This window comes from Aquila chrysaetos, chromosome Z (genome assembly GCF_900496995.4).
Source record: "Aquila chrysaetos chrysaetos chromosome Z, bAquChr1.4, whole genome shotgun sequence".
NCBI lineage: Eukaryota > Metazoa > Chordata > Aves > Accipitriformes > Accipitridae > Aquila > Aquila chrysaetos.
In genome coordinates, this window is record NC_044030.1 from 46,100,855 (window position 1) to 46,119,405 (window position 18,551).

Here is an 18,551-nt window from a genome sequence, read left to right on the forward strand (position 1 = left end):
ACAGAAGACTCCAGCAACTAACTCTGCAGTGTCAGCAAGCAATCCAGAGAACTGGGACGGTTCATGACACATCCCCATCCTTGAAGAGCACAATGCTTGCCCCTTGTTTACAATAATTGTGACAGAAATATCTGCCATTTGCTACTAACAAGTGTATTTGAAACCAGTATTGCAATATGTTCTGTTGTGTGCAATTAATTTTAAAGCAATTTGCAGCTTGCTGGGTGGTACCTGCATTGTTCTGATTATAAGCTGACTCAGAACAGCATTTGATTTCACACTTAGGTTCAGCTTTATTCCTTTCTGGACCCCCCTGCTACTGCTCTGATCCTCAGCTCTGCCGGTGCCTGTGATTTTCCCACTGTTGCCGGCATCACCGGTGCCGCTGCTCTCGCTACCCCACCGGTGTGCCCGGCGTTGCCGTCCCTGCCGAGGATGGAGCGGGAAGAGACGTGGCGATGGCAGCAACGCCGGCAGCCGTGGCAGCAGGAGTGTTGGGACCAGCCTCGGAGCGGGCAGGTTTGTGCCATGGTCCTGCAGCTTTCCGGACAGCTGGAGAGGGTTAGATCACCAGGGGTCATTTGATGGTTTTGTGGCTGCCTGCTGGAGTGACATCTTACGGTGCTGCTAGTGGGTGACCACTTGGGGTGGGGGTTGGGTTTTTTCCTTTTGCAAAAGGATGGAAAAAGAGCCAGCTTGTAGTCAGGACAATAAAGTAGCTTGTAGTGGTTTGAAATTTAACACCTGGCCAAAACCAAGTATCCTGTTGTTATTCTGCCTTCAGCATGTTTAGCAGCATTCAGAAACACTGACTGAAGTGCCTAACTAAAGATTGAAATGACCTATTACAGCTGGCCGGCACTGAGATTGAATTTAACATTAAAGCAAATTCATGGTCCATAGAAATACATATCTGAGTTATTTTAGACTGAAAAATATTATCCTAGAAAGACAGGGTGCTCTGTAAGAAGTTAGATCAATAGAACGTTTAAGAATGTATACACATTTCCCTAGCATTTCCCCATTGCTCTTATGCAAGTTAACTGTAAATGTTGATTAATAAATGTAGAAAGCTACTACATACCTTTTAAAGCCAGGGAAGTTAAAGCAAATACAGTGACCCTTCCAGTACTAGTAGAACATCTGTGGAACTGGAATTTCCTGGTGACTCTTGACTTGTATCAAACTGAAACTTACTGAACAGGTTTTGTTTCTTTTTCAAAACCTTATCTGGCGTAACAATTATGCTAAACTTTTGAAAGATTTTTTTTTTTATATAAATGAATTCTTGGCTTTCTTTTCTGACGACTACACTCCTATGAGCCTTAAACAAACATGCTTTACACTGTGTGGACTAAACTAGTAACCAATGTCCAGCCAAGAAAAACAATTGTATCTTGGCTTTCATTAATGAGGTTAAATGCAGGAATTTGGACAGGTCCTTTTCTGCATATGGGTAAATCAGTAGTGTAGTTGTGCATCAGGGCTTGCTGCAGAGGTAGTTTCCATTTAAAATGAAACCACCAATAGAAAAAAAAAAAAAAATTAGCATGGGATTGATTTCAAGAGAGACAGATCTGGGATAAATCTTGTAAAGTGCTAAATGAAAATCAGATACCTCAAGGAGAACTGATATAGATGGGAAGTAAGCCACCTTTCGTGATATAAAGCTCTTTTTGACCACTGCTTCCTCAAGACCCTTCTTATACTACAAAGAAATTTTCCTGATCTACTGATGATGAAATTCCAGATGCAAAGTCATGGAAAAATTAAGAACAAAGAAGAATTTATCTCTGATTTGGTATAGTTAACAAACTATATCATGATTGCCCTTGATTTTTTTTTTTTTAATTTACTTAGTTCCATAATATTCATAGTTATTTTCTTCCATCATGTTCATGTTCAGTTCTTTTTTTTTTTTTTTTTTTTTTTTTCTGTATGAGTAATTCTCTCTGTCTGTGGATAGAGCAAACCCTGGAGAATACAAAGTACTGCTACCCAGCTGGAGCTAGTCAAGGTATTGATCTCATTCCCTGTAGGATACATCTGCAGGTGTCTTTCTTTACCCAGGATTTATAAACAAGATTGAGATTACCTAATATACCTGTACAGGTGACCAGGTAAATCCTTAGTCTGTTTTGTCTGCTCCTGTGAGTGCCAGATTCAGTGTTGAGCCTAGAAGGTCTTTGAACAAGTCATCAGTCATCATAACAAATTACAAGTGGGTAATATACATGACATGAATTATAGGCACCAAACTTCCCAAAGGTATTCCAACTGCTGACTTGATTTCCCATCATTTATTACCAGATGGAGAGAGCAAGGGAGCTGGAAATAAGCAAATGTACAATTCTGTGAAAAGTGAAATTAAGCCATGTAGTATTCTCTGAGGCTGCCAGTCTGTCCTTGCAAAGACAAGCAGGAAGATGCGAAGCTGAAGACTGGCTGAAGCAAGTGGAGTTAAAATTAGCCCTAGAGTAGCATCTAGGAGACCAGGCTGGCATAAAGTCCTCTTGTGCACCACACTATAGCCAAGCAACGTGACTTTTGGAGCCAAAAAGGCATCTCAGGTGGCCTCAACAGTCCTGATGAGGTGACGGGTGACATGGTGTCCGAGACCAATTTGTTCCAGACAGCTTGTTCCTGCGTTCAGAACAAGCATAATAAACAGAGGACTGGAGAAATGTGAAAGAAAAACATGTTTGACTGAAGTAGGTGGCACTTGTTTGTTCAAAGTAAATTAGGAAAAAAGGACTTGACATGCTGGTGGGTTTGGGATCATGTTTCTTCAGAAGACTGTCAGTTTAACCTTGAATTAGATCCACTAAATGATGTGCACACGTAAAGCAGGATACAGGCACTTTGTTGTTGGATGAGCCCCAAACTGCAATCCGTTTCTTTCCACAACCCAGTCTCAAAAATAAAGCCCGCCACTCAGCTGCTACGCAAAACTACCTGAACCTGAGCTGCTCAATACCTATCTATTGCTTGAGTCTAGCCATGATTCAGATACAGGGGAGACAAGTAAATCCCTCGGCATGGAGCTAAAGCAGATTTTCGTTTGCATTGATGCAGCTGGACCCCTTAATATGCAAGCTTCAATGTCTGCTCTGTGAATGGGATATTCACCTACAAAAGTCCCTCTTAGGCACTGAGCATTCAACTTCATATGTCCTCTTCCCTGGAAAGTGTCCTCACCATTGGGAGAAGCTTAGCTGCAGGGCTGCTCTTCTGCCAGTCTTGTATGTGAAATCGGCTATTGCATGTGAAATAAAAAGCAGTGCAGGGGGCACGGGGGAAAGGTTTTCTCTTCCTCCTGTTATTTTATTCTTTCCAGGCTTTCTTAACAAATACTGTGACCATCTCTGCCATTTGAAAAATTTTCTTGTACAGTGTAATGGAACCTCTCTTTATTGCCAAGACATCATGCCTTTTTAAAAATGTTTTGTGTTTACACAAGTATGCATCTAACTAAACAAAAACATTCACTGCTGCACTTTTCCATTTCTCTGTCATGAAGACAGTAGTGCTATTTAATGGTTTAATTTGTAGTGATAATCTAAATAAAAAGTTTTCACCTAAAAGTGCATGATTTTTTAAAATTAACTGCATAAATGTCTACACTGAATGAAGGCATAAAACTATATTCATCATTTTTAAGTATCTAGTGAGAATAATGTAGTATTATACTTTTAAATGCCCAACTTTTAGTTTTTATAAAAGGCTGACACTGCAAAAATTGTGCATGTCCACATGTGATGCTACACGATCCTGGGAGGACTGGGACAAAGGTAACTTGGAGGAATTTAAGAAAAATTTAGTCGTGAAAGAATAGAGAGATGAGGGCAGCTTGTTACTGTTAGCTAAAAGGCTTCTGTTTAAAGATTGTCTGGTACTGTTAGACACACACCGTGTTTGACTCTGTTGAAGTCAGTCAGTTAACACCTTCTCTAAAGAAATGTTCTGCGGGTTTTAATGTTTCCTTAACTGTGGTGACCAGACTAAGAATAAATATTGTGCTATCTTTGTGGCAATGCTACTGTTAAAGATGAACAGCCTAGCTGAAGACAGGTAACATTTTGATACGTAAAATAAAATACGTGTTTGGTGATTTAGCTTGCCAGCAGTAGCAGGCTGTAACCAACCCCTACTGTCAACCTTTTCCACTTCTGGTGAAGAAAACTTATTTTAATGCTTATGATAATTCTCAAGACATCTAGGATTCTCTGATTTTTTAATCTGACAAGGTACATGCCCTCTTTAGAGTGGAGGCGGGGGAAGTCGATCTTAACCGTCGCACGGAGGGTAACAGCATTGAGGCAGAAAAAATGCAAAGTGCCTTGTTCACCCAACCCAGTGCCCTCCTGCCTCAGCCGAGCTGCAGGACATGCAAGATGTCCCCTGTTCGCTCTCCCCTCTGTGTGCCCCCCAAGCCAAGGCCACTGCGTGTTTCTCCAGTGCTCACCAGTCCTGAGTGGCCACTGCCAACCTTATGTGCAGCCCCAGAAGACCATCATGCTGGGGAGCAGCTCCCTCATCCAAAGCCACCCGAGACGAAATCTGCAGGGCTGGCAGTAGCAGGAAGGCTAGCGCAGTGTTGCCCATCACCACAACTTTCCCTCTGCTATGACAGAGTGCATTTTCTTGTGTATATGCGATAGAAAGAGATTTTGAAACCCAGACCTCTTGCATTGGTTCAGGTCTTTGTTGATGCTGGGTTTGTGCTCTTGTAATTCATCAACTTTGGATCGGCATTTTGAAATCACCCAGATGCAGAGGATACACAGAATAAGATGGTTTTCTTGCAGTGTAAGCACATAATGTAGTTTGATCTCCATTTAGTGCATATGAAGTGTCTGGAATATATTCTAATGCTAATTGTAGTGACTGTACTACTCATGACAAAAATGTCTGGATTACAGTATCCCATAAATCACTATAGTAAGCAGGGTGTGTGCTCCCAAAGGAAGAAAAGCAGTCTTAGCTGTCTGGTAGTAATAAATCTAAAAGCTTAATTTTTTTTTTACTTTAAGGTCTAAAGAACAGCCTACACAGACAAGATGAAAATGTGTTATGTAGTGGGTACTAGATGGCTTCTTGCTATGATTTAGGCAAGATTGTGGATGTATTGTGAGAAAACACTAGAATATGACTGCATACAGGGGCAAGAGATATGTCTCATTAGGGTGATGGATGTGTGATGCTTAACTTAATTTCTTTCAACTTTCAGATGGAAATGAGCATCCTGATCTGCACTGTTCTGTTTGTAGAGTTATCTCAGACTTTTTTGTTTAGAAAAAGTCAGTGTGGATGGCCTTGTTTCAGAACAATATTTGCATTGTTCCTGTTTAAGTCAAGAATTAGATGAAAAAAAAGGATAAAGGCATTATTACGTTGAACTAATTTTCCACAAGGAGATATTTTCCCAAATAGTTATTCCATTTTACGTAAGGTAGAAATTTAACTTTCCAGGGAGTAAAAGCCCTAGGAGTCTCTGTGGAAGGGTTTTATTTCCATTTACAGTCAAATCTTCTGACACCGCCTGGTGTCATTCATACTTAATGCATATGTACTACCTTGCAGGTGGGAGGAGATTGTGTCAGTTGTTCTTGGGAGTATACTGTAAAGGTTTTAGCTTTATTATGTTTTAGTTCTATTACTAGGTGCTGTTTTTAGCTCCTTAGAGTGATATTCATCTAGGCTTCTGGTTTTGCCCTGTCCGTTGCCATCCCAGTAAGAAAAGTCCTCAGACCCTATAAGGTATCACTCACAATGCCATTTATTAGAGCTAACACAGTAAGAAGAGAAAAGCATAGATAATCCTACATCCCTTTAGGTGCTGGGAGCCCCAGGCATTGAATAGGACTCCTATCCATGTGCAAGATGCTTTGCAGACCCCATTCATGGCAGAGAGAGCTAGTGGAGCTGCCCACAGGATCCTCCAGCACCATGCATACACAGACTGTGGCAGAGGAAGGCGTGCAGCATGGCACGGCACAGCATGGCACGGCACAGCCTGAAGGCCATGCTGGGCATGCAGCACCTGCCCAGGTTAGCTACAGCGTGGGTCACTGGCTCCTAAATGTACAGCAGTCTCCCAGTTAGAATCACTACAGCTTCTGTTGCCAGAAACTTGCGCTTTTCCACAAGTAAAACTTTTAAGTCATTCATAATACTTCAGCACAGTAGTGGTGGACTGGATGGGTAGAGATGAACAGACAGAATGGACAACTTTTTAAAATGTCAAAAATTCATTACAATGGTTTCTTCCACCATCTCCTGCCATTTTACTATCATTACCCTTTGCTGTTTATTCTACTCCTCCCCTTCTGCTCTCTCTTCTTTCATCAGCCTTCCTGTTTTCCTGTTTTTTTCCCATTTTTCTAGTTCCAATTATTTTATGCCACATTATTTTCTCATTCTATTTTTGTCAGTGTAACAAAATATATCCTTTGTCTCACTTGCCTTTTAGTGCATTGCCCTGTGATTTTTGTGATACGCGTTCTTTGGAGAAGGTGGTCTGTCTTCCTATTTGTTTACACAGTACTTGCCACAGTGGGACATTTGGATAAAGTTACAATGAAATCAATGACCCTGTGATATTTTGCTGCCTTTCATTTCCTCTGGGCAAGTTAATATTTAACTCCAGTAAAAGCCATACTGTGGCTAATCTTTTTTTTTTTTCTTTCTTTTTTTTTTCTTTTTTTTTAATTCTTTTTCCCCCCCAGTATGTGTCCACTGAGTATGTGTCCACTGCCAGGACTCCAGAAAAAGTTAATGGATCTGTGCCATTTTCTTTTCTACACTACTGTGTCCCAAGGTTTACGTGGGCTTCCCTAGCCGCTTCACTTCTTCACATCTAACACTGAACGCTCTGTCCCTTCTTACCATCTGCCTACTATGTGAAAAACGGAAGTGCTTGTGCTAAGCAGAGTCTCATCAGTGGTTTTGCTTTTCACAGCTCATTTTTAAGACTTTTTTTTTTGTCTCTAAGTTAATGTAGACAATTTCAATTTGCCTAGAAGTCACTTGCTTTCTAAACCTCTGCTAATGTTCTTTGTCTAACAAAAAATGTACTGGGTGGACCCTCTTATAATGCAGATTATAAGAGCACTGAAATTGCATCATGGAGCCTCAAATCTGCCCAGCAGCTGGACTTCTTATGGCAGGAATAACGTGATCAAATGGGAGCTGAGCAGCTCTGAAGCCAGGATTTGCATGTTGAAGTGCAGCACTGGAATTGATTCAGTGAGAAAAAAATGCCAACAGCCACTTGAAATATACTTAAATATTATTTGACAGTGTTTTATCCAACAGCCTAATCCTTCTCTGCAGATTGCCATTTAACACTCAGGCTGACATTTTATTCTACTTGCCATTTTTTAAATAAAGGCAGAGAATCTTCTATCTGGTAATAGACAAGACATTTAAAAGGAAGGGTAGTGAGGGGTTTACTTCTCCAGCTGAGGTTCATTTGCATAAGCATTTTGAGGTTGATAAACTTTTCTTTCTGAAACTATGCAGAGTCAAGGCTACTGTAACTTGTATTGCTTTGTTGTGTTTTCCTGACTTCTCCTGCCTGGCATTTTTCACATGTCAGTTCTTGGGACTTACCATCAGTCTGAGCCACCCTCCCAGTCTGGTGGTATGCCTCTGTTATTGATTGCTTTGTACCGTAACCTCAGACAAAGACACAAGAAACCTGACATCAGACAAATAGAGGAGTGATACTTCCTCCTGTGGAGTTACAAAGTGTGAATAGCATGCAGTATCTGCACAGAGATCTGCAAACATCGGTGAAGATGTACACATTGGGCTGCATTTACAGACAGTATTTAAAATGTTTTTCCAGAGGGATGTTGGAAGTACGTGCCTGATTGCCTATTCCAGGTTTAAGTGCCAGGCTCCATAGAGAATATGAACAACCGGCACAGGGAGTTGTCAGCTGGATGGGGCTGGCCAAGGCAAGTATGGAGGAAGGTTGTCTTTAACCCACCTGTCTCTGTAGAGCTGGTGACTTCTTTAGAGAAGAGGCCAAATTCCTGTGTAGATAGAGACATGTATTTCCTATTCTTCTAAAAAACAGAAGGTGTGCTATTCTTCTAAGACAGAGGGGAGAGGAAAGGAAGGAAAGCTTTCTGAGTGCCTACAGCAATATGTCTTTGTGCAGACTTAAGAATTAACTAGGTGCTAAGCTATGCAGCATGGGCCAGGCCAGGTGGAAGGAGACATGTAGATTCATATGTTTAGGTAAAGCATAAAAGATCAGAGTATGATGGAAAGAAGATGCCTGTAACTTCAGGTGCAGTGGGGCAGGGATGTAATTTTGGACATAGCTATCCAAGTTCCCGCACTAGGTGCTTTCAGCTCTTTTTGAAAATTGGCCAAGGCTTGAAATACAAATTGTATTATAGTCATTTACTGCAGTTTAGGCAATACCAAATATGGGGAAAAAAACTAGAGCCAGTGCTGTAAATGTAAAAAAAAACAGTTGATGTTCACATTTTGTTGCTGATATTTTTCCTTCCATTACCTTTGCCAACAAATGACACAGAGCACTCGGCAGAAAGTGAAATCATTTTGGTGGAACTATTTTTCCTTCTTTTTTCCAGCAATTATAGAGAGTAGCACTTAACAAACAATAACCAAATACTGCCTTCTGCCAAAAATCATTTATACTACTATAACCCAAATGCCTATATATAAAGAATAATACTTCCATTGGTATATTCTGATGTACCAAATCTAAGCCAAGCTTTTGCATGGGATTGTTACACCACATATTAGGTATCAAGTTCTCACCAAAGGCCTGCATAAGGTGGTTTGTCACTCTAAACTATTCTAAGTACCTGCTCCTGTCTGAAGAGATGACAAGCTATACAAACACATGTGCATCTAGCCTTTTTTACAGTAGTTTTTAAAAGTACCATACAAGTCCAGACATACAGGCAAGAGGGAGCACCCATGAAAATAATCACACAAAAGATTTGCTTTCCTACAGTTCATCATTATAGTTACCTTTAGAACAAGTGGCCAAATGGCCAAAAAGCCAAATACCTTCTCAGAACAGCACATAGGAGAAGATTGACCTGATCGTGTTGACTCCTCTTTGTGTCCGAAGAGGGACTTGTACAAGCACAGACTGATTTTCCTTCTGACTGCACTCCAAGAAAAAGTGGGGAACCATCTCCTACCATCCCACTCTTGTATCACACAAATGAATTAGTTTGTGACTTCATTTGAGGATGTGAGCAGAGCCAAGTGGTGGTCACAACAGTAGCAGAAAGTGCTAAGTGTCTTCATTATTTCCCAGCTTTTTTTTTTTTTTAATCACTATTCCCAGCTTCATCTGGGCTAATTGATCCTCTGAAATACAACTGCCAGTAATGGGCAGATACCTTTACGTTACATGTAGCAAGCAGCCTGCCCACCTCAGGGTGTAATTTTGTCATTATTGTAAGCAAACATCTGACCAAATTTAATCCCAGACAGATGTGGCATTATTCTTGTGAAAAGAATACTAAGTTAAAAATAACAGAACAGGTGAAAAAAGGGAACAGTGTGTTAGGGCTTTGTGGGGACTGGTATTTGTGGGGGTGACAAAGTGGATGTGTGCAATGTGGGAAAATGAGTTACAGCAAGCCTCAGGTATTACACATTATTTAAAACATTCAGTTCATAAGAAAGGGGTTATCTGGCTCTGGAAATATTTTTCTTCAGCTCTCATTCCTTTGGAGTGGTTTTGTAACTGTATAACTGCTAGAGGAATATAGAAAAATGGTCACATGGACTGGTGTGGACTGCAGGAGGTCTCCAGCCCAACCCCCTGCCCAAGGCAGGCTCAGCTGTGGGGTCGGACATGGTTGCTCAGGGCTTTATGTGGCCGGGGCTTGAAATCCGCCAAGGACAGAGATGGCACAGCCTCTCCAGGCAGCCTGTCCCAGTACTTAGTTATCTTGCCATGAAATTCCCCATCCCTGCTTTCTCTACCTGGAAACTCTCCTCTTTCCATTAATTGCCACCACAGCCATCCTGGTAACCTCCTCGTAGGTAGAGCGGGCACCTTGAAGCAGCCTTTCTCCAGTCCAGCTCTTGCTGCCTCTCCTCACAGTGTCTGTTGAAGCTTTGCTTATGTACATCCAGGCCAACATCATCTACTCCTCTTCTCTTATCCACAAATCCAAATGTTGTATCACAGATGACCATCCAGTGGGTCAGGCATCATTTAGCCTTGGTTAATTCTTGCTGACTATTCCCAGTCCCTGTCTTCTGCCTCGTGTGCTCGTACATGCCCAGGAGTTCTTCTTGCTCCACCCATGATTTTCCCAGGAACCGAAAATGAGGCCAACCAGCCCCTACTTCCCCAGATTGTTCCATTTGCCCTTCTCTGAAGACAGGTGCAACATTTGCTTTGCTTTGATCACTGGGGACCTCCTCCAGTCCCCATGACCTGTCAGAACTGAAGGACAGCAGCCTTGAGAGGATGTTGGATAGCTCCCTCAGCACCCTTGGTCTCAGTGGCGTGGGTAGGTTGAGGGCTCACTTGAAAGCCATGAAGTACCTCAGCCTCTGTCATTAAATCACTGCCCTCCATCCAGCAGCTGGTCCAAATATGCTGTTTAACTTCCACTGGCTGAAAGCAACTGTTGGCTAGTGCTGAGCCACTAACCATAGTATCTCAGACAGAGCTACGTGAAATATTTTATGTTGATTGTTGTTCTGTTCCACAGTGACTGTCACTTTCCAGTGTTTTCTGCTCTTAATATACTTTTAATTTTTTGAGACACTGTTCCAGTCTGTGTCATTTATCTTCCCTCTCATTTAAAAAATTTCCATATGTGACTATTTTTAATGCTAGAAAGTTGCTTAGTTGGTGGAAATTTCTGATAGTTTCATGCAAATTAACTGAAGTACACCAATTACACATCTGAGCTGCCAGTTTAACATATATAGTATTTTCTGACTGTTCTTCAGGCTACTAGTAAAAATTCAACCTTCAAAGGTCAAGAAGGGTGAAAGCCCCCTATATTGACTGCAGATTTTGATATGTTCACAGGTAAAAGAAATATGACTTCAAAAATACACAAAACCCTGGTGGTATGTAGTTCAATACTGTTTTAGTTAGACCTGAAAAATATTGAGCTTGTGTGGGCTTTGAGGGTTTTGGGATTACATCCCCACAAACATAGATCAGAGACATTTAGGAATGACTCCTCTTTCCCAGAGTATTTATTTTAAGAATTCTGATGAAAACTGAACTTGACAGTTTCATTTAAAAGAAAACCCTGGATTTTTAAATTATTCTCTGCCAAATAAATGGCAGCCATGCAAAAGCAATTATTCATAGGAGGGTTTGAGATTCTGAATTTACTAAAAAATTAAGCTAAGAAATAGCTACCAAATTGAGAAATAAAGTCACATCTTACACACAAGATTTTGGTTAGCAAAACCACCGCTATGGACTTCTGGAGGGCAAACTTTGGCCTCTTCAAAGCACTGGTTGAGACAGTCCCTTGGGAGACACTCCTGAAGGGCAAAGGGGTCCAGGAGGGATGGACATTCTTTAAGAAGGAAATCTTAATGGCTCAGGACCAGGCCATTCCCATGTGCCGCAAGTCGAACCGCCAAGGAAAACGACCGGCCTGGCTGAATGGGGAGCTTTTGCTAGGAGTCAAGAAAAAAAGGAGAGTTTATCATCTCTGGAAGAAAGGGCGGGCAACCTGGGAGGAGTACAGGGATCTTGTTAGATCATACAGAGAGGAAATTAGAAAGCCAAAAGCTCAGCTAGAACTAAATCTGGCCACTACTGTAAGGGACAACAAGAAATGTTTTTACAAATATGTTAACAGTAAAAAGAATCCCAAGGAGAGTATCTATCCTTTAATGGATACAGAAGGGAACATTGCCACCAGAGATGAGGAAAAGGCTGAGGTACTTAATGCCTTCTTTACCTCAATCTTTAATAGGGAGACCAGTTATCCTCGGGGTACTCTGCCCCCTGAGCTGGAAGGCGAGGATGAAGAGCAGAATATACCCCCCTTAATCCAGAGGAAATAGTTAGTGACCTACTACGCCATCTGGACACTCACAAATCTACGGGACCAGATGGGATCCATCCAAGAGTACTGAGGGAACTGGCAGAGGTCCTTGCCAAGACACTCTCTATCATCTATCAGCAATCCTGGTCAACAGGGGAGGTCCCAGAGGACTGGAGGCTTGCCAGTGTGACTCCCATTTATAAGATGGGTCAGAGGGAGGATCCGGGGAACTACAGGCCTGTCAGCCTGACCTCAGTACCGGGGAAGATTATGCAACGGTTTGTCTTGAAAGCACTCACATGGCAAGTCCAGGACAAGCAGGGGATTGGGCCCAGTCAGCATGGGTTTACAAAAGGCAGGTCCTGCTTGACCAACCTGATCTCCTTCTATGACCAGGTGACCCGCCTAGTGGATGAGGGAAAGGCTGTGGATGTTATCTACCTTGACTTCAGCAAGGCCTTTGACACTGTCTCTCATGGCATACACCTTGAGAAGCCGGAGTCTCATGGCTTGGACAAGTATACTCTTCAGCGGGTGAAAAACTGGCTGGATGGACGAGCCCAGAGGGTTGTGGTGAATGGGGTGAAATCCAGTTGGCGGCAGGTCACAAGTGGTGTTCCCCAAGGCTTGGTGTTGGGCCCCATTCTGTTTAATATCTTTATCAATGATTCAGACGAGGGGATTGAGTGCACCCTCAGCAAGTTCGCAGACAACACCAAGTTGGGAGGGAGGGTTGATCTGCTCAAGGGCAGGAAGGCTCTACAGAAGGATCTGGGCAGGCTGGATCAAGGGACCGAGGCCAACTGTATGAGGTTCAACAACGCCAAGTGCTGGGTCCTGCACTTGTGTCACAACCACCCCATGCAGTGCTACAGGCTTGGGGAAGAGTGGCTGGAAAGCTGCCCGGCAGAGAAAGACCTGGTGGTATTGGTCGACAGCTGGTTGAATAGGAGCCAGCAGTGTGCCCAGGTGGCCAGGAAGGCCAGTAGCACCCTGGCCTGTATCAGAACTAGTGTGGCCAGCAGGACGAGGGAAGTGATTGTCCCCCTGTACTCAGCACTGGTGAGGCTGCACCTCGAGTGCTGTGTTCAGTTTTGGGCCCCTCACTACAGGAAAGACATTGAGGTGCTGGAGCGTGTCCAGAGAAGGGCAACGAAGCTGGTGAGGGGCCTGGAGCACAAGTCTGATGAGGAGCAGCTGAGGGAACTGGGGTTCTTTAGCCTGGAGAAAAGGAGGCTGAGGGGAGACCTTATCGCTCTCTACAACTGCCTGAAGGGGGGTTGTAGTGAGGTGGGTGTTGGTCTCTTCTGTCAGGTGGCTGGAGATAGGGCGAGAGGAAATGGCCTCAAGTTGCACCAAGGGAGATTTAGGTTGGATATTAGGAAAAATTTCTTTACTGAGAGGGTTGTCAGACACGGGAATAGCCTGCCCAGGAAAGTGGTTGAGTCACCATCCCTGGAGGTATTAAAAAAGCATGTAGACAAGGTACTCCAGAACATGGTTTAGTGGGCATGGATGAAGGTTGGACTCTGATCTTGAAGGTCTTTTCCAACCTAAATGATTCTGTGATTCTATGATTCTAATCCATTCTCTAGGTCCCACTTTCTCTTCACCAGTTTCTCCCCTTCCACAGAGGTATTGAAGCCTAGAGCTATGCTGAAATATGGAAGAAATTATTCTGGTCATCCTTCCCCTAAATTAACAAATAAATGAGTATGCCTCTCAGTTATACAACAGTGCAGAAGTGACTGTACTCAATTTAAAACATTTCTGTTTGATTGCTTTTTATGAAAAGTCCTATAGAACCTAAGAAATATGTTTAAAGTATTGTGTTAAAATAGTGAAAACTATTTCTAAATGATGGAATTTAACCTACATTCATGACTCAAATTTCTATTTTATCCTGAATGTCAGTCCATTTTACACTATTACACTTAAGTAAATGTAGCAAAATTGTAAATGTGATGTATGTAGTAGTTCTTATTTTCAATTGTAATTCAAAAAGGAAAAAAGTGTGTGTTTGCAAATTTTACTGATTAGGAGGTACCTAGAAAAATTTCATCTACGGAGAGAAAAGTCATTTATTTTCCCTGTGTATGTGAACATATAATCATTTTAGAAAGATTTTCAAATTCAGCATAGACTGCAGAATAAAGCTGGACAGATAATCCACCAAAGGATTCTCCAGCCTATATATATAGTTAAAGGGGATTTGTACCGTATTTTCAGAATAGATATCCCTGGGAGGTAGGGGATGGGAAGCTGACGGTGGGGAAGACAGCCTTCAGGACCAAAGCAGTTAAGTACTCTTGCCCCGAGTAGGGTCTGTAACCCCATCTGAAAATACTTTTACTGAAACTTCACTTCTCCTTGTACCTTGACCACCTGAAGTAATGTTTGGCAAGGTCTGTTGGCATTTCTTTCAGATGTGCTCTCTCTTCCCAGCAGATTATGGCAAGAGGAGAAAAGGAGGCAGGAGACTGTGAACCAAGGAGGCAAGGGTGGGAAAAGTCTTGTTTGCTAAGTAAGGAGAAAGCCCATGAGACTGGAGATACTGAGGAAGAGACCTTCTTTTTCTCTGTGTCCTCAATGGCAGGAGGTAAGCAGGCAGAAAAGATTAAAAAGCAGCAAAGGCAAAATGCTTTGACTTGTTCCCGTGAAAACAAAAAGAAGTTTCTCTCTGGCCCTTCTGGTTTCGGTCATTTGAAGAAAACAAGAGCTCTCCAGAGGGCAGTTGCCCTAGTGAACAGGCATGGGAGTGGGGGCATTATCTCAGTTACCAAACATCCTGTTTGCTGAGTTTCCTGGCGTAGTAGCAATTCAAAATAAAGTTAGTGAGGAGGGAGAGAGGAAGAGAGGAAAAGTGTGTGTGGTGCATGTATTTTACCTTGTAGCAGAAATTCTTTAAGAAGAGGTACATGAGTTGTGTAGTCTGGATATTTGTTTTTTCTGAACTCTTTTAAGTTTCATTACTGTCTGATTGTTCTTAAGGATTTACGTATCTCACAAGCTGCTCAGTGCTGTGGTGCCACATGCACAGAAAAAAGAATAAATGCTTTTGCCCCAAAGTAAGAACGCAAATCGCCTCTGCTCTTTGGGCCCCCTGTAGCAATCGGAATTGAATGCGTCAGGATGCAAGGCTTACAAGTGTGTGATATGTTATTTCTTAAGAGCATCTCCTTGCTCTGCATGCCCAGCACAGACATGCCAAGCAGGTAGCTAAAACAGCACTGCTTGGTCCAGAATAAATAAACCCACTGGGCTTATTTGGGGTCAAGACCCCCATGCAGGCAGAAGGGCACCTGGCCTGGCCAGCAAGAGTTGATGTGTTGTTAACAACAGGTTTGCTGATTTTTGCAGGAGGACCTATCTGCCTTAAACTTGAAAAGGCAGAAAAATTAGCTGGGATTAACTCAAAATTAAGTATGACAGCATTTCAACTCCCGCTTGTAGAGGAGGTATTACAACATCATCCTAATAATCTAGTGGTTCAATAGAGTAATTAAGGTTTAACTGCCTGGTGCAGGCAATATGCTTAATTAACATCGGTCTGCTATTAAACGGGATTACAAGTATTACCTACAGACAGGTGCTGTGCACTCTTCCAGTATGTTTTCCATACTAAACTCATTTCACATCAACACTGGGAAATCCCTCTTTCCGACATCACTAATGCAATTCACACAGCTGGTGCCAAAATATACTAACAACTCACCCATAACTGTTGATGCTAAGCCACAACTTTCACCTTCTGTATCACACACCAGTTAGTAAAATATACTTTGAAGCCATATGACCATTTCTGTTCCCCACCGCCATGTGTAGCAAAGCAAGTTGGTTGAAAGGAAGAGACATAAAGGGTTTTGATGTAGACAAACTAATTTCATTAAAGTTAGTGGAGACTTCAGTAACTAAACATTTTCTGCTAAAGGATTTCTGAAATACTACTTGTTTAAATGAGAGAATGAAGGTGGGATCAAGTCCCTGAAAAATAAAAAACTATAAAGATAGGTAAGATTGATATGATTTCATGGTACAGAATAAAATATCATTACTTGTATGTGACTACATCTCCCAGTAGGCCTAGGTTCCCAAATCCAGAGCAAATTATTTTTTAAAAGTATAGTTAGACCAGTATCAGTCAGAAGAAGTTCCAGCACCCTGTCTTGGAGTATACAACATGGATTTTAACAGGTGACATCTGCTTAGGGCCCATCCTGACATGTTTTTCTTAGCTGAATCTTTTTCTCTATCATCTTATTTTCTACACAACTTATGTTTTATGGGGAAAACAACATATTTTTAAGTAAGTTGGATTGACTTCAAGGATTTGGTTGTGTTCTTAACTTTTTCTTGTCAACCTCTATTATAGCTACAGAAGACAGACAAACTAAAACAAATACTGGCAGATCCTAGAAGAACCCAACCATGTGTAAGAGTGCAACAGCAAAGCTCAGTTTCAGAGTCACAGAATTTAAATGAGGGCACTGAGCAAAATATTTCCCTGTCTGAAGACAGTGTAACGTAAGGCAAGGCAAATAAGGAAGACCATAATGAAAACACAAAGGATCTGTGTGAATTTAGTGGCTGACCCAGAAAAGAAAAAAAAAAAAACAAAACAAAAAGAAGAAAAAACCCCAAACTGTTACTTGTATTACAAGACTAAAAAACTGACTCATTTCACTTAAAAAATAGAAAAACTCAGGATACATATGAGGAAAATAACTTGATAAACCAGATTAGAGTAGATTCTTGAAAACTGAGTAAGAATATCTGGAAAAAGTTGGGTGACTTGATTTCGAATAAAGAACATAACCTAAAGGGTATTGCCTTTTATGTCTGGTGTCTAAGGCACCTGGAAGGCTCCTTGCCTGTCAACAGCACGTTACTATTAATTTACCACACTACACTCTAGGTCATTAAAAGCACAATTAAGGAAACTGATCTATTGGAAAGAAGATAATTTGAAAACTGTAGAAACTAGTCTACTAGATTATTAAAATGTTAAGCTGAGGATGAATGGTATTGCTAACTGGGATTGGGAAGCCATTTTACATAACATCATTTCCCATGTTTTAATTGACTGGAGAGGTATTCACTATAATGTTAGCTCTTTTATATATTTTATAAGTGACTAAAAAAATCCACCACTGAATTTTTCAAGGGTAAAAGAAGCTGTAAATAAAACAGTGAAATATTGCAAGAGAACTTAAATTAAATCACATTTATTATTTTTACTGACTGCCACAGCCATTCAGAGCTAGCAATAGCACTGAATCTGGAGGGAGGGATTATGTCCTCCTTATCAGCACAGTACAACTATGTTAGAGCAGATGGTCTCTTTCATTTTTATCTTCTAATACATTCATGTTATAAACCCTGTCAATTTTTAATTGTCAGGCCACTTGAAAATGTGCCAAGTAACAGTGACCTGGCTGGCGACCTTAATTATACCTGCAGTGTTCATCTTGAAGGTTTCCTGTCATTGTCTGTTCTGGTAGATAGGAAGCAGCGAGAGCGCCAAACACATGCTTCCTGTCAAACCAAAGCTAAGGCAGGAAGGAGGTAGAAGTGGAAGTATTAGATTTCCAGGATCAAATCAGCTTTTGAGCCTAAAGGCTTTCAGCCTGGTGACTCTTGGTGATACAAGATACTTTGTTACCACAAATATTATCTGTAAACCAAGCAAATTGTTATTATTACTATGGCCACTCAAAATGCTTATGTGCAAGTGGGGACTGAACTAGAGCATTGCCTCTGATGCACTGAGCATTTTTGGAAAATTCTGCTATGGAAAATTAAAAGACAAGTTGGGGGATTTTGAACAGCATACATGTTACTTCAGCAATGGTTTCACTGGCTACCCATTCCTTCCCAGCACTGGTGAGCTGGACTGAGAAACCGAACCAGCTTTAAAACACAGAAAAAGGTTATTTGGTAGGCAGAATGCAAATCAGTTTCCTTCCTAGCTTCCCAAAGGATGATAAGGTCACAGTGTGAGGGCTGGTGTAGGCTGGGTGCATGCAGCAGGGACTGGAAAAAGCAGGTACTCTGAGTGCCCTGGGCAGCACTGCAGCTGAACCCACTATCACGGCTTCAATTTTAACTGCTCTATCCTCTATCCAGCTTCCAAGTTCAATCCTGGTACAGGTCTGTGTGTTGCCTTCTTCCCTGAGAGGGAACCTGAAAGTGATCAGAGTAAACCAGCAGTTTTCTTGTATTGGAACACCACTGTATTCAGAATTAATGGTTGAAGGTTGATGTAATCATTAAGTTTCTAATTTTTAGCTATTCCTAACATAAACGCAGTGCCTTCAGCACAGCACCAAGATTAGCTTGTTGCTGCACTGTCAGCGAAGCATTTTTCTTTCATGCTCACCCAAGCTAGTACTAGACTTTTACTCCAGTCCTCTTAACATCTAGCAGAAAACTAAGACAAGTTACAAAAAACCAACTGCTTGTGTCAGTAAGGGATACAATCTAGATTTTATTGTAATTTTGTTGGTGCCACAA